This window comes from Grammomys surdaster, unplaced genomic scaffold, assembly GCF_004785775.1.
Source record: "Grammomys surdaster isolate TR1022 unplaced genomic scaffold, NIH_TR_1.0 279, whole genome shotgun sequence".
Classification (NCBI taxonomy): Eukaryota; Metazoa; Chordata; class Mammalia; order Rodentia; family Muridae; genus Grammomys; species Grammomys surdaster.
The window spans coordinates 2,269,802-2,283,655 of NW_021604720.1; the positions used below are offsets into that span (position 1 = coordinate 2,269,802).

Below are 13,854 nucleotides of genomic sequence, written 5' to 3' on the forward strand. Positions count from 1 at the left end.
ATCTTAATATAGGCTGGAACTATCTGAAAATAATTTCAATTCTCCTGGCAATGATAGCAAAAATGGAAAAACTGGTTTGCATAAAATTAAAAAGTATCTGTGGAGCAAAGGAGGCATAGAGAAGAGACACACTACAGAATGCAGGAACATCTTTCTCAGCTACGTAGTTAGCAGTGGATTTATACTCAGAACGTGTAATTAACAGAAGGAGAAATTACCCAAGCCACAAACTATCCAATCAGAACTTTGCCCCTGATTACATTGGCAAGGTTTCTCACTGGCTCCACTGACGCTAACAATTATCAGATTCTTAGACGCCCTAAAACACAGTGAAAACCCACTTGATACTATTTATAATTTACTAGAAACTTGCTTACATTTTACTTTAGTCTTGTTTTTACTTATTCAAATGAAGTGTTTCCTATGTTCTCACAAAAACAAAAATTTAATTTCCCAAAGGCAAAGTAGTATTTCTATTTTCATTATGCTATGTTTAAGACAATTACATATGTAATGAATATTTAATAGATGTAATGTTTATAAGATGACTGAATAAACATATCAACTTCAACTTCAGTAGCAACCTACTAATTCAAGCTAGAAATACACAGATAATGTTCTATAGGTTCCCTTGGGTAAACAGCATTCATGTTGATTTTTATTAACATGATTATTTATTATTGTGCATCTATCATATGAAACAACTGAGTTAAATGTTAGTGTATAGAATACGGCAGAGGAGAAGGCATCAAACTAACCCATTATTGCCAATAACTAAAGGACTATACATTTAGGGTTTAAGGTGTGTGAACCTTCTTTCTACATCACTCCAAGTAAATACACATACAACAGCAACATGAAATAGAAACAAAGAGTACTGTGTAAACAAATTACAGTGGCTTCTTGGTTCCTCACATGATACTTATGGGACTAGTAGTGGGATCCCAACACAATAATAATCACAATAATAATAATCTCTTGGCAATTAGGCTCAAAACTCTACATTATTAGGAGGCTTCAAATACTATGCATATTAACTTTGGAGAGCTAGTGAAAGAAAAATGGCTTCATTTCTCCCTGCAATGCAATTTTCCAAGACTTGTCTGAAGAGTTTTTCAAAACCTTGGGACATCAGTCATTAGTAAATATTAATTAACTTAGTCTTCTAAGTTTCTTTATTATATAGAACAATGTACAATTGTTTCCTAATTGCAAGTTGGTATAAGGAAAGTATTATTTCACAATACTTGTCTCTGTCATAAACGTGTGTGTGTGTGTGTGTGTGTTTGTGTGTATGCTCAATGAAATTCATATATATTAGTAACATATAAGACAAGTCTCACAGAGGGTCACGGTCAAAACAACGCGAAAACCGTCACTTTATAGGAAATAGAGGCAACTCATAGGCAGCATTACATGTGAGGATGTTGCTTCTTGCCCTCAGAAACAAGCAATGGTTATTGATGAACTGTGGCTGTATCCTATACACATCTGACCCAACACATCAAAAGGAACCTGGCTGCTTTATCAAGACCACTGATAATTATTTATTAATGTTGATTTACTTACATAATATAGTCAGATAAAATATATCTGCATTGACTCGGGGGGTGGGGGGTGGCAGCCACAGGCCAACGTGTAATAATACAGGGTAGAATACAGTGGGACTGAGAGCAGGGGTGGAGCACAGCAGGACTGAGACCAGGGGTGGAGCACAGCAGGACTGAGAGCAGGGGTGGAACACAGCAGGACTGAGAGCAGGGGTGGAGCACAGCAGGACTGAGAGCAGGGGTGGAGCACAGCAGGACTGAGAGCAGGGGTGGAGCACAGCAGGGCTGAGAGCAGGGGTGGAACATAGCACAACTGAGAGCAGGGGTGGAGCACAGCACAACTGAGAGTAGGGGTGGCAGGGCTGAGAGCAGGGGTTGAGCACAGCACGACTGAGAGCAGGGGTGGAGCACAGCACAACTGAGAGCAGGGGTAGAGCACAGCACGACTGAGAGCAGGGGTAGAGCAGGGGTGGGGCGTACATTGCAAGGCTGAAGAGACAGGACCTCTCCAGTTTTTTAAGATCCAATGTGAGAGTTCTTTGCTCTCTCAATCATGGGATTTCTTCAGATATTAAATGGAGAAAGTCCTAAAGTACCTATGATAATTTAAAATTTACATACATTCTTAAAATAACAAGAAAATCAAATCCAAATTTGACATTTTAAGGGAAAGATATCAGAACTCTTATTTATAATGAGTTTCTTAATTCCTTTCCTCTGCTCAATTTCTAATGCCTGCACCACTCCACTCCCCTGTTTACCAGTCCAAGGTCCACTTAAATCCACTGGTACAGCCATTCTCATCTAGCGGTCTAAAGATCTGGAGAAAACTAAACTCATCTGGATAGATACACTAACAGAACATTCAGTCAAGGTCTACTATTCTCAACTCATTCATTTCTAGGAGTGAACTGAGTGTGTGTGTGTGTGTGTGTGTGTGTGTGTGTGTCCGTGTGTACATGTCTGTGTGCATGTGGAGGCCAGAAGACACCCTTAGAATCATTGCTGAGGGTGAGGAGCTACCCACCTTTCTTTCAACTTTATTTTATTGAGACTATAATATAATTATATTGTTTCTTCCTTCCCTTTCCTCTAACTCTCCCATATGCCCTTCGTTGCTCTCTTTTAAGTTCATATCCTCTTTTTGCATTAATTGTTGTTACATATGTGTCTCTTCTTAGATGTCTAAATACAGCCTGTACAGTCTGTGTACTGTTAGTTCTATGTACGTTTAAGGGCTATTTGGTACTTTATAACCAATTAGTTCTTCTCCTGCTCTCAGCAATCCTTACTTGCCTGTAACTCTTTCTGTAGGTCTGAGAACTTGTGGGCTTTTTTCTGTCTACTTTGGATGCCTACTTGTGTTTTCTAAAAGAAAGGATCTCATTGTCCTGGAGTTAGCTAAGGCTGACCTACTCGCTCCACAGAGACACACCTGTCTCTGCCTCCCTTATGCTGAGACTGCAAGTGTACATACTACAACTGGCATTCCACCTAGGACATAGGTCCTGGGAATCCAACTCAAGTTTTCAGGTTGGCATGTTGAACTTTATTTACTAACTGAGCCATAGAAAAGAGAATAGATAGAATTTGCTTTCTCTTTCTTTTCCTTTAAAACTTGGTTTTGTTTGTTTTATTTTTATAAATAGATTAGTCTGTTGCTGGTTTGGTTTGGCTTGGTGGGCTTATTTTTTTTTCCCTCAGAGGGTTAAAATTGGTAGCCTTACATTTTGTGGGCCATAGAAAATGTAAATAAGAACATCAAAGAAATATCTCAAAGAAGCCCCACTAAGCAGTGCTTGATGACAAACATGTAAAATGCTCACTGGGGGTGGGGGTGACAAGGACTTCCAAGTCTTCATACTGAGGCAGTCAGAAGTCATTGGTAAGCAAGAACAAGAATGCTTTTCTAATCCAACATACTAATAGCTGACATATACTGATATCCAGTAACACTAAAACGTAACTTATAGAACGCCTTTTGAAGATAAAAACTTGTAAGTCAACCAAGGCAGTCCCTGAACATGTGATCACATGCTATTGTTTAGACTTTAGTTTTTGAAAGCTATCATCAGAGCAGAGTACTTTAGATTGATAATTTGAATCTCGCAAGACCATGGGAAAAAAATTAAAAGTTAATTGGTTTTTAATTCACCTAGAACAAATTTTAAAAAGGTAATCTGTCATTTCTGATCTGACATTGCTTATGGGCATAGCAACTCTAGACAAATTATGGAAGAGGTTATGTAAAATGATAGAGGAAGGAAATTGGTTTGGAATCTTCCTGGGTTCTGCATCAACATTCTTTTGTTGTTATTTGCAAGCTTTATTGCCCTATTCATATTTATGCTTGTCAGCAAGTTTCCCATGGCTATATTCAAAAGGCAGCTGTTCATTCACACTCCCCAATGACTACATCTATCAAAGCCAATGTCTGGCCCAGGGACATGATCTGATTTCTAGAAGAGCTGCTAGCTTTGTTCCTTTAAAAGACTCACAGTACATTTGTTGGGCCCAGGCAGCTTGTGCATTTATTTATTTATTTATTTATTTATTTATTTATTTATTTTAAATTAACTATTACTGTATCTCAACAATAATACTTAAAAGGGAGAACAATTACTTCTGAGGGTAGCAAGCCTCAAAGGAATAATTAGTGCAGTATTCTACCATTCCTACAGGTACTAAGCATCTACACTATCCTGAACCTATAGACTCCTCCCTAGAAGCTTATGAAAAGGCCCAATAAATGTGGTACCTGTGTGAAGAAATGAGTGAGAGGTGATGAGGAATTTGGAACAGGAGGGCTGGTGACACAGCTTAGCGACATGCACTTGCCTAGTGTAGGGCAAGGCCAGGGTTCTACTGCCAACAAGTAAGGTAGTGGGGAGAGAGGTCTACACAGACACAAATGTCTGACACAGCTCACTCGGGTGTTCCACCAAGAGCTAGTCTCATATAGGAACATTAAGGGCAAAGTCATTTTAGCCATAAAACTTTTCAATCCTTCTATGATGATTCCTCTTCCAAAACCCTGATGTAAGATACATAATACTGTTGACTGGGACAAAAATTAAGCAAAGTGAACCACAAAGCTGTCATTTTGGTTAATTGATTCATCTGGACATGAAGAATAAAGGGAATTTAGAGATATGTTCACCAACACAGAAGAAAGAATGTTGTGGTAGGCATATAAAGGATTTCCAAAGATGGAGGAACTGATCATTTTAACTTTCTTTCAAGGTATAGATTGGTCACAGCAATTTTAAGTTGGAGAAGACAAGCTAGAGACAAAGCTAGAAAGATTTAGTAAAACTTTTGCTCTATAGCATGAAGCAAGTTGAAACCTTTAAAAATTGCCTATCGCCGTGCTAAAATAATTAGTCTTAATGTGCATCTCAACTTACACCTACTATTTGCTTATGGTTTTTTCTTTTCCTGTGGAGTATGTTTCCTGATGACAACAGCCTGGCATACTAAGTGCACCGAAAGTATGTGCTACATGACATGGGATGCATATGCTTCAGGATACAGGAAGAAAATCATGACAGGACTGTCATGCTTCCTGGTTGTCTCCCAGTTAATAAGGTTGGCCATAAACTGGAGGGTCCCCATTCCACCAGGTCAAGAACTCTCCAACATTAGAATCTGACATCATTATAACAAGGAAAATAAGAAGCATTTGCAAATTAAGTAATTATCATGTCACTACTGAAACAAAGACATTTGTACCTTAACCAGAATGAAAAGCTACCACCAGTCAGTTACACCAGAAGCTGGTACTCAGTTGAGCATTTTACTAACACTTGCTTCTAATTCTTATAAAGCTATTCTGAATAAAGACAGCACTTGTTTCAGAAGTCACATGTGCAATTAGATGACAAATGTGAAAACTTGTACTTTCTCACTATCTCAGATATTACAATAAATTCTGACGACCTGTGTCCCTCATTAGCAGCTTGAGAGAGTGTGTGCTACTGGATGCAGCACAACTCTAAACCTTCCTACATTCCAAACAGTGATGTTCTTGGAGCCAAATACCTTGAGCTAATGAGATATTTAACACAGAATGAATGCTTCTAAGTGGATGGATAGGTCATTTATGTACACTAAAAAACACTAAGATTATAACATCTGCAACCTTTCCATTTGTTTTTTCCCTTCATCCTTTTTTAGCCACATACTTTAAGTGTACCCAAGAATGAGAATAGAATCTGACCTTTATACATAAAAAAGGTGAAATAATGGGACAGGGCATACAACACTCGAAACATTACACTTAAAGTTTTTAGTTTGTACATAATGCCGAATTACCATAACAACTTTCCTCACTTCTTATATTATATTAATGCAATAAAAAAATAGAGATGCAGTAACTAACGCCCAGACAGGAACTTAATCTACCAGACCTTATGACTGCAGTGATAAATGTACAAAAATTATAACTAACACAAACACAGACTTGCACAAGGTTAATGGGAAATAATTAAGGTGGCTATTATGGAAACCATTTTGATATTTCCTCCAAAGATTAAAAATAGATGAATCCATGGTGCTGCACTTCCAATAGGAAGATGATATCCATAGGAAATAAGCATGCTGAAGGGACACCTGCACTCCAATGCGCACAGCAGGACTATTCACTATAGGAAAAAGGATTTACCGATGAATGAGAACATGAATAAAAAACACATCCCTAGAACACTATGCATCCATACAAGAGAATACAGTCCTGGCATTTGAACTACATGGAGAGAACGGGAGATCACTATGACTAGCAGAAAAGCCCGGGCATCGAAAGACAAGTATCAGATGACCTTACTCATTTGGAAAAGTTACTTTCACAAAGTTGAACACAGAAAGGGCATTACAGATACAGTGGGGAAGGAAGGGCTATGAGAGATGAGTTGATTATAAGTTATAAGGAACAAGAAGCTATGCTATGCTATGCTATGCTGTTAAATACCAGAGTGAATATAACTAATACTTATAAGTTACAAATTTCCAGACTATAAAGCATTTATGTTTTCATCATAAATAGTTACTCGAACAATACAGCCTGTGTAATAAATAGGTAGGTGTAGGTAGGCACAGGCTAAGCAGCAACTGAAAAGAACTCCCAGCTCTAGAGTGTTGTCAAGAAGGCTTCAGGAACACACTGGGGCTTGTTATCTGTGGGTACTGGGCTAATACACTTAATCCTCCCTCCTGGAGAAGACTCATTTATCATTATCCATGTTTTATTCATGGAAGGAGATGAAGGGTTAGGGTTGTCGGACAGCATTCACACAGGATGGGGTACAACTCAAGCCAGCGTGCTTAGCGGCTTCTTAGCACTATCCTGTGTCCCAGGCGATTCGCTCCAATTTTCTAAATTATCGATTTTACCTTGAAAATGTGTTCTACTCAACAGCTTTGACTGTTACTTCTTTCCTCAAACTTTAAAGACATATCCTGTCTCATGACTGAATCCTATCTGTCTACAGAACCTTTAGTATCTGAGCCAGAGCATCAGACACTGAGCAAGATTCATGAAAGGCCACTCACTAGATCAGAAATTATTTCCCTGCAACTGAGCTTGTCACTCAATGAAACAGAATATGGGATTGAAAACTAAGCTAGTTAGTTTTGGGGGAAAAAAAAGTGAATCAAATCTGACTATTCAAAAAAAAATTTTTAAAGTTTTCCTTCCATAAAAAGTAATAGCATCTCATAGCATCTCTTTTTGTTAGTTTCCAAATATGCTACAGCATCATTTTCATGGTTTCAAAACTTAAGTACTTACTGGCTGGTTGTGCTATTGCTGGCCCAGTGCTAGATCTTAAAGCCATCATCAATAGATCTCAGGTATATTTCAAAGGTATAGATTCCTTGAACAATCATGAAGGAAACAAAAAGCCATTCTACTAATGCCTCAACTATCTTAATTGAAGACTAACACATGTGATAGGCCCAAAATGGAACTCCATCTTTAAGACTATCAACAACTAACCATAAAAATTAATTTGAAGAAAGATACTAATTTTCCCCAAACATTAAATATCTATACATTTAACATAAATCCAAATATACTGTGACTGTCAGATGCCAGTGCCCCTTATAAATATGAGAAATTATAACTTTTATCTTTAAAGCAGATCTTTTCCAGCCAGTTGGACTTTTGTTATCTGTATTAAGTAATCCATTTTCCCCAGAACACGTTATGTTCCATAATTCACAAAATTCAGTAATGTTGCCTCTTGACTTCAATTCATGGGATTTGTATAAGTGTTAACCAGCATTGTCAAGGAAGTATAAAATTGGTCAGTGGAACACAGCATTTACATCATTATACAGAAGGAACACATTGAGAAAAAGTGCCCTTCATTTCCATCAGATCTCTGCAGAGGCAGAAGCTGTTTGGATGTCAAATGAATGTGTTCTTCAAATGCTATAGTTCTACTTGGTTTTCAGACACCATCTTGACATCATCAGCACGCGTAGGATATATACCAGTGCAGTTCAAATAAACTCAGTGTCAGAGGACTTCTTGCTCACACAGTCTGCTGAAACACACACACACACACACACACACACACCCCACCAGGTACTAAAATATGTAAAAAAATAGGTAATACTAGTTTAATTACTCTGTCATGGAAAAGGGCTGAAATATATGTTTCTTCAGAGAGATCAAATTATTCCTATTCACCATAGAAAATACTAAACCATACTTTGAAACTTGAATTTTAAAATCTATAGTAAAATTTCTAGGCAATGTACATGTAATAAATAAGAAACATTATAGTAAAGTGTTTGTTGGACTTGTTACCATGCCCTAGTTAGGATACTTTGTAACATAACTATATATATATATATATATATATATATATATATGTGTGTGTGTGTGTGTGTGTGTGTGTGTGTGTGTGTGTGTATATGTCTTTATTTGTGAGTTTAATACAATAAAGTGATTTTTTTTAAGAAAGGAAGAAAGGAAGGAAGGAAGGAAGGAAGGAAGGAAGGAAGGAAGGAAGAAAGAAAGAAAGAAAGAAAGAAAGAAAGAAAGAAAGAAAGAAAGAAAAAAGAAAAAAAGGTCACCAACTTGGCTGGTCTAGTTAGCCAGCTTTCCCCAAAAATCTCTTGTGTCCGCCTCCCAAGCCTGGGACAACAGGTCTGGCTCTTATGTGGGTGCTGGAATCTGAACTTCAAGTACTATGGTTTTATGACAAGTCCTTTACTCACTGAACCATTCTTCAGTCTCTGAGTTGATATCCTTGTATTTCCTTTATCAACACCTACATGTACATATACATAAAACTCAATCTTTGAGCCCATTGTGACCATAGTCTTTGCAAGTGTCCAGAAGGTCATAGTCACTCTCTACCTTTTCCACTCAAAAGCGAAAAGTGGTAGGTATGGCCTTAAATTTGATGGTGTGCAATTTCAAGGAGAATATGCAGTACTATATTTAAAAAAAAAAAGAATGGAGAAAAAGCATGAGCTATTTAACTATATTCTGTAACCTACAATGCATCTTGTCTCAATAAGCAAGTATTAGATAGGAAATAATAAGATATCAAAAAACCTGAAAGAGGAAAATAGAACATTAAATACAATCAGTTAAAAATAAACATATGCCCCATGAAGCTAAGAGAAAGCAAAAGAAAGCAATCTGTGTTACTACTGAGCATCTGAAAGGGAAGCATCACAACCGAGGACTACGTTTTGCTTCCTAGGCACATGGGGCTAGCTGCATCTGGGCTGCAGCTGCATTTCCATACATTATCTTGGTCCAGCACTGTCTTGATGGGTAGAGGATGACCCCCAAGGCTTTCTGGTAGCACACATCACTAAGGAATGACAAGAGTTCAGATCTAACGTGACCATTTGAAGGGCTTGAAAATAATTGGACTGATAAATTCTAAAATAATAACAACATTAGGGAGTTAGACAAGGTAAGTAAAGAGGGAGGAAGCTAAGAACGGCTTGTAAGTGGGATGTAGGATGCTCTAGCTGCAGGGCCGGTCACAAGGCAGAGAGCAATGAAGCAATGCTGGAAGGATGATCTCCTGTAAGACCCTTCACTGAGCAACTCGATGTAATCCATCTAAGAAGTAAGGACTACTCACTCGCCTTCCTTTTTTAGGTAAAGGCAAGGCAATGTTTAGTGCTAAGACAGACGTTTCAAAAATAGTACAAGTAGGGGCCTGTACTCAAGACAGTAAAATGATTGCTACACAAGAAGTAGCAGAGGAAAGGCTGCCATAAAGGGTGAGTACCACCCTAAAACGAAGGGCTGTGCAGCTGCCCATATGCTCTGTGACTATGAAGTTCTTTCCTATAGTAAATGTAGGATTTTACACTCTTGAGGACCCTCCCTCCACCAGGATGATTGCTGTGCCATTCAGCAATGAAATGTAATGATTCTAAGAACAGAGTAGGTTGACTTTAACAAGACACCAATGAAAAGTCATTCTGACAGCGCGTGGATCTGAGGCAGAGAGGACAGTAAGAGTCTACAAACTTACAGTAGTCTCACTCTGCTGTAGTGAGCACACACACATACACACACAGACACACATGCACGACTACACACACATACACAACGCTAGTGCACACAAGCATGCATGCACAAACACTCACAACTAAGAGTGAATCTGAGGTCACTTCATTGTCACAAGCTATCTCAGTGAGATTTCTGACTGTCTTTTCCAAATGACAGTGTTACAGTCTTCTAATTTTAGTGATTAAAAATCCTGTGTTAAATGAAAAAAATTAGAATTTATATAGCAAGATCTTTAGTATAAGAATTACTTAAGTCTCAAATACTTGAAGAAATTTGTCCCCATCCCTAAGTGTTTAAGAGAATACTCATAGATTACACAAGTACATCACGGGCTGTACTGTTCCACACAGTTGAAAATCACCTAGGTGTGTGGCATATCACTGGAATCTACCCATAATTTAAAACAAATAAGGTGCATTTCTCATAAGCACCAATAATCAGAACAACTATACCACATCTTAGGCTAAGGAAAAAGAAGACGCAGTTAATAGGTGATGGCCAGGAGCCATGGGAGTTAATTAACTTGGGAGAAAAGCCATAACACAGAAATTGAAAGGGAAAAGAAGGGACTCTAGCTGTAATTGGCTCTCAGCTTCAGCATCCATTCCTTTACTGCCAGCCTCTAGAGCAGTGGATCTCAACCTTCCTAGTGCTGTGACCCTTTAATACAGTTCCTCGTGTTGTGGCAACCCCAATCATAAAACTATTTTCATTGCTACTTCATAAGTATAATGTTGCTACTGTTATGAATCATAATGTAAATACCCGATATGTAAGATATCCGATATATGTCCCCTGTGAAACAGTTCTTCAACCTCAAAAGGAATCTTGATATGCAGGTGACAACCTCTGTTTAGAGTTCCTACATTCATGCTACCTTATACTTTTAACTTATGTCACAACAATACAGCAAAACTTTCAAACTCCTTAAAATTAAGAAGAAGGCAATTCACAGGTGAAACATAAAGAACATGTAGTAGACCATAAGAATCAGAATCACGGTCTGAACAATTTCTCTTAACTCCCTAACCTCAGGATGGAATTGAGAGAGGCAGGCAGGTGGAGGAAGATCCTATTATTAAACACTTTAAAATTAAGTGAGAGGATAGAAAGCAAAATGACTATGAAAATGTATCTTTCTCTGCTGAACACATACAGTGAGCCCAAACTGATAACGAGACAGGTATCGGACAAAGAAAGACAGAAAGAGAGGTAAAGAAAGGAAAGACAGAGAGAAGGAAAGAAGGAAGGGAGGTAGGAAGGAGGGAGGGAGGAAAGAAAGAAGACAGACAGCATCTGTACCAACGGAAGAGGCCAGAAATCATGGCACAGACTGAGCAGTGTGGAAAGGCACTTCAAGAGCTGACCACTGGAATTAGGAGACTGAGAGGAGAGAGGGAGTCACTACCCAAATCACAACAGTAAGGGTTTTTTCAAATAGCAGCTGCTAAGACATATTTAAATGTCAGGAGAAAACAAGCTCCTGTGGAGTGAACATTACCTCTCCATGTGCTTGCTGATATCCAGTAGCCAGGGTCAGGAGGCCCGAAGAAAAACCCTAGTAATCTTTTAAAACAATGTGATCATGTGGCAAGGAGACTGCTTGCTTATAGGCAAACAGTAAAGTTACGAGGCCCCACTCAGCCTGCAGGACCATCTGGACTCACTTTCTGTACCTCTAAACTTAGACTCACAGACCTGTGTCCAAGACAGAATATAGCAGGTCTTGAGATTTATGAGAATCACAGAAAGACTTATTTTCTTATTTTAAAGAAATATACTGGTTTCTGGACATATGTCCCTCTCTCAATCAAGACTGCCATTCCCAGAGAGGTATACAGAGTCCACAGTAAACAGGAATCTAGCATAATGAAACCTTCCAGGACAACAGACTCCGACAGTAACAGACACTACAAAGGCTTGCTGAGGTATCTGGCATAAATCCATAAAAACATCTTCAGATATTAAGACTATAACAGACTATAACACTAAACAAAGTCCAACATATGTAAGTGGAGAATTCACAGGACAGTTTTTAAGAAGACACTCAAATAAATATACGAGCACAACAAGCATGAGACTCAGAAACAAAAGCAAGCTAAGTACTGACTAACAACAAAACTCCTACAGACTGCAAAAGAGCACAACGCTTTTGTCATGAGGTAGAATTTAAATGCAGGCAGGCACCAGGGAATTAGGGCTTCTAAATTTAGCTATACCATACTGACCCTCTAAAGGAAGAAAAGTAGATTAAAATTCCTTTACCAATATTAATAAATTGAGAAATATGATGGGGCAGGATAAAACAAGAAAGTTTACATTTAAAGAACTGGGGGCCGGGGAGATAAATAAAGCACTGAGCACGAAATCGCAAGAATCGTAGAACTCAAATTAAAAATGCAGGGAATGCAGGCAAATGCTCCTGGTGCTAGGGAAGGAGAGACAGATAGATACCTTGGGCTTACTAGCTACTGGGCTATACTAACCGTTGAGCCTTGGGCCAGTGAGACTGTCCAAAAATCAAACAGGGGACTGGTGAGACACAGGGTGCTCTTCATGAAGCTTGATCTGAGTTCAAGCCTGGAATTCACATGGCAGGAGGAGATAGGTAACTTTCGGAAGATGTCCTCAGACTTTCACACATGTAATTGCTATGTGTGCAGGGACAGACACATACATGTGCACAGACATTGACACACAAAAACATATATACAAAGAATTACATTGGTACAATCCCAGCATGCACTGGAACAACAATATACATGTACAAACACAGGGAAGGAGAGAGAGAGAGAGAGAGAGAGAGAGAGAGAGAGAGAGAGAGAGACTGACTTGACACAGGGACAACAGAGAAGAGAGACAACAGACAAAGAAAGAAACAGAAAGACAGGGGTGAAGAAGAGGGAGGAGAGAGAGAGAGAGAGAGAGAGAGAGAGAGAACTAAAATTCACAGATCTTCAAATAAAAGTCAACTGTAACTAATAAATTCTGAAGAACTAGAAAGTGCTGAGTCCTAGGAGCTCATTCACATGCAGCAGAGAGAAAGAGTGCTTGTCAAAAACAGCATTGGAAGCAAATGTGTCCCGTGCAAGAGAGGCTGAGAGGCTCCGATAACCCCTTACTGGAGTTCCAGAGCAGGAAACCGAGGAATCATCACTCCTTGTGGAATGTAATAACTACTGTGACTCTTAAGACGTGATTCTCAGGAAATCTGTCTGAAGTGTAAGAGCTTAACAAAGAAAAAAAAACACTAAGATATCACATTAAAACCACAAAACATTACTAAAGGAGTTATAATCTTAAAAGCTTGTACAGACAACCATAAAACATAAGAGGAAACAAAGAAACCTAGTCTATGAGATGTTGTCTTTTTTTAAATGACTTTAAAGAGACAACTGCAATATTTAAAGTCTTAAAAAGTTCAACATAGTGTACAAGTGAGACTCCGCCACCAACATCAACCATCCTGAGCCTTCTCATGGGAGGATAGCTCTGTCCCCTCACTGACACACTTAACACAAGTCAACACACATGGCCACATGATTACCTACAGCCAATGAAATGACGATTAGTAAGTTCTAGACTGATAACGATCAGCCTGAGCCTGCTCCTGCCTGTCTGATAGTGTGGGGATATAAGCAGTTATCCTCATCAGCCAGTGACGTGGGCAATCAGAGGCCTGCTCTTAACAAACCAACATTTCAAGATATTCAAGGTAATCACAAAGGAAGAAGAGAGTATTCACAAACCTCATTA

The 13,854-nt window shown here is 38.7% G+C and overlaps 1 protein-coding gene across 1 annotated transcript in view; it reads right to left on the minus strand.

The window, feature by feature from the left end:
* Cep128 (centrosomal protein 128) overlaps positions 1-13,854 on the minus strand; it is a 344,929-nt gene that overhangs the window by 132,061 nt on the left and 199,014 nt on the right. The window lies entirely within an intron of this gene.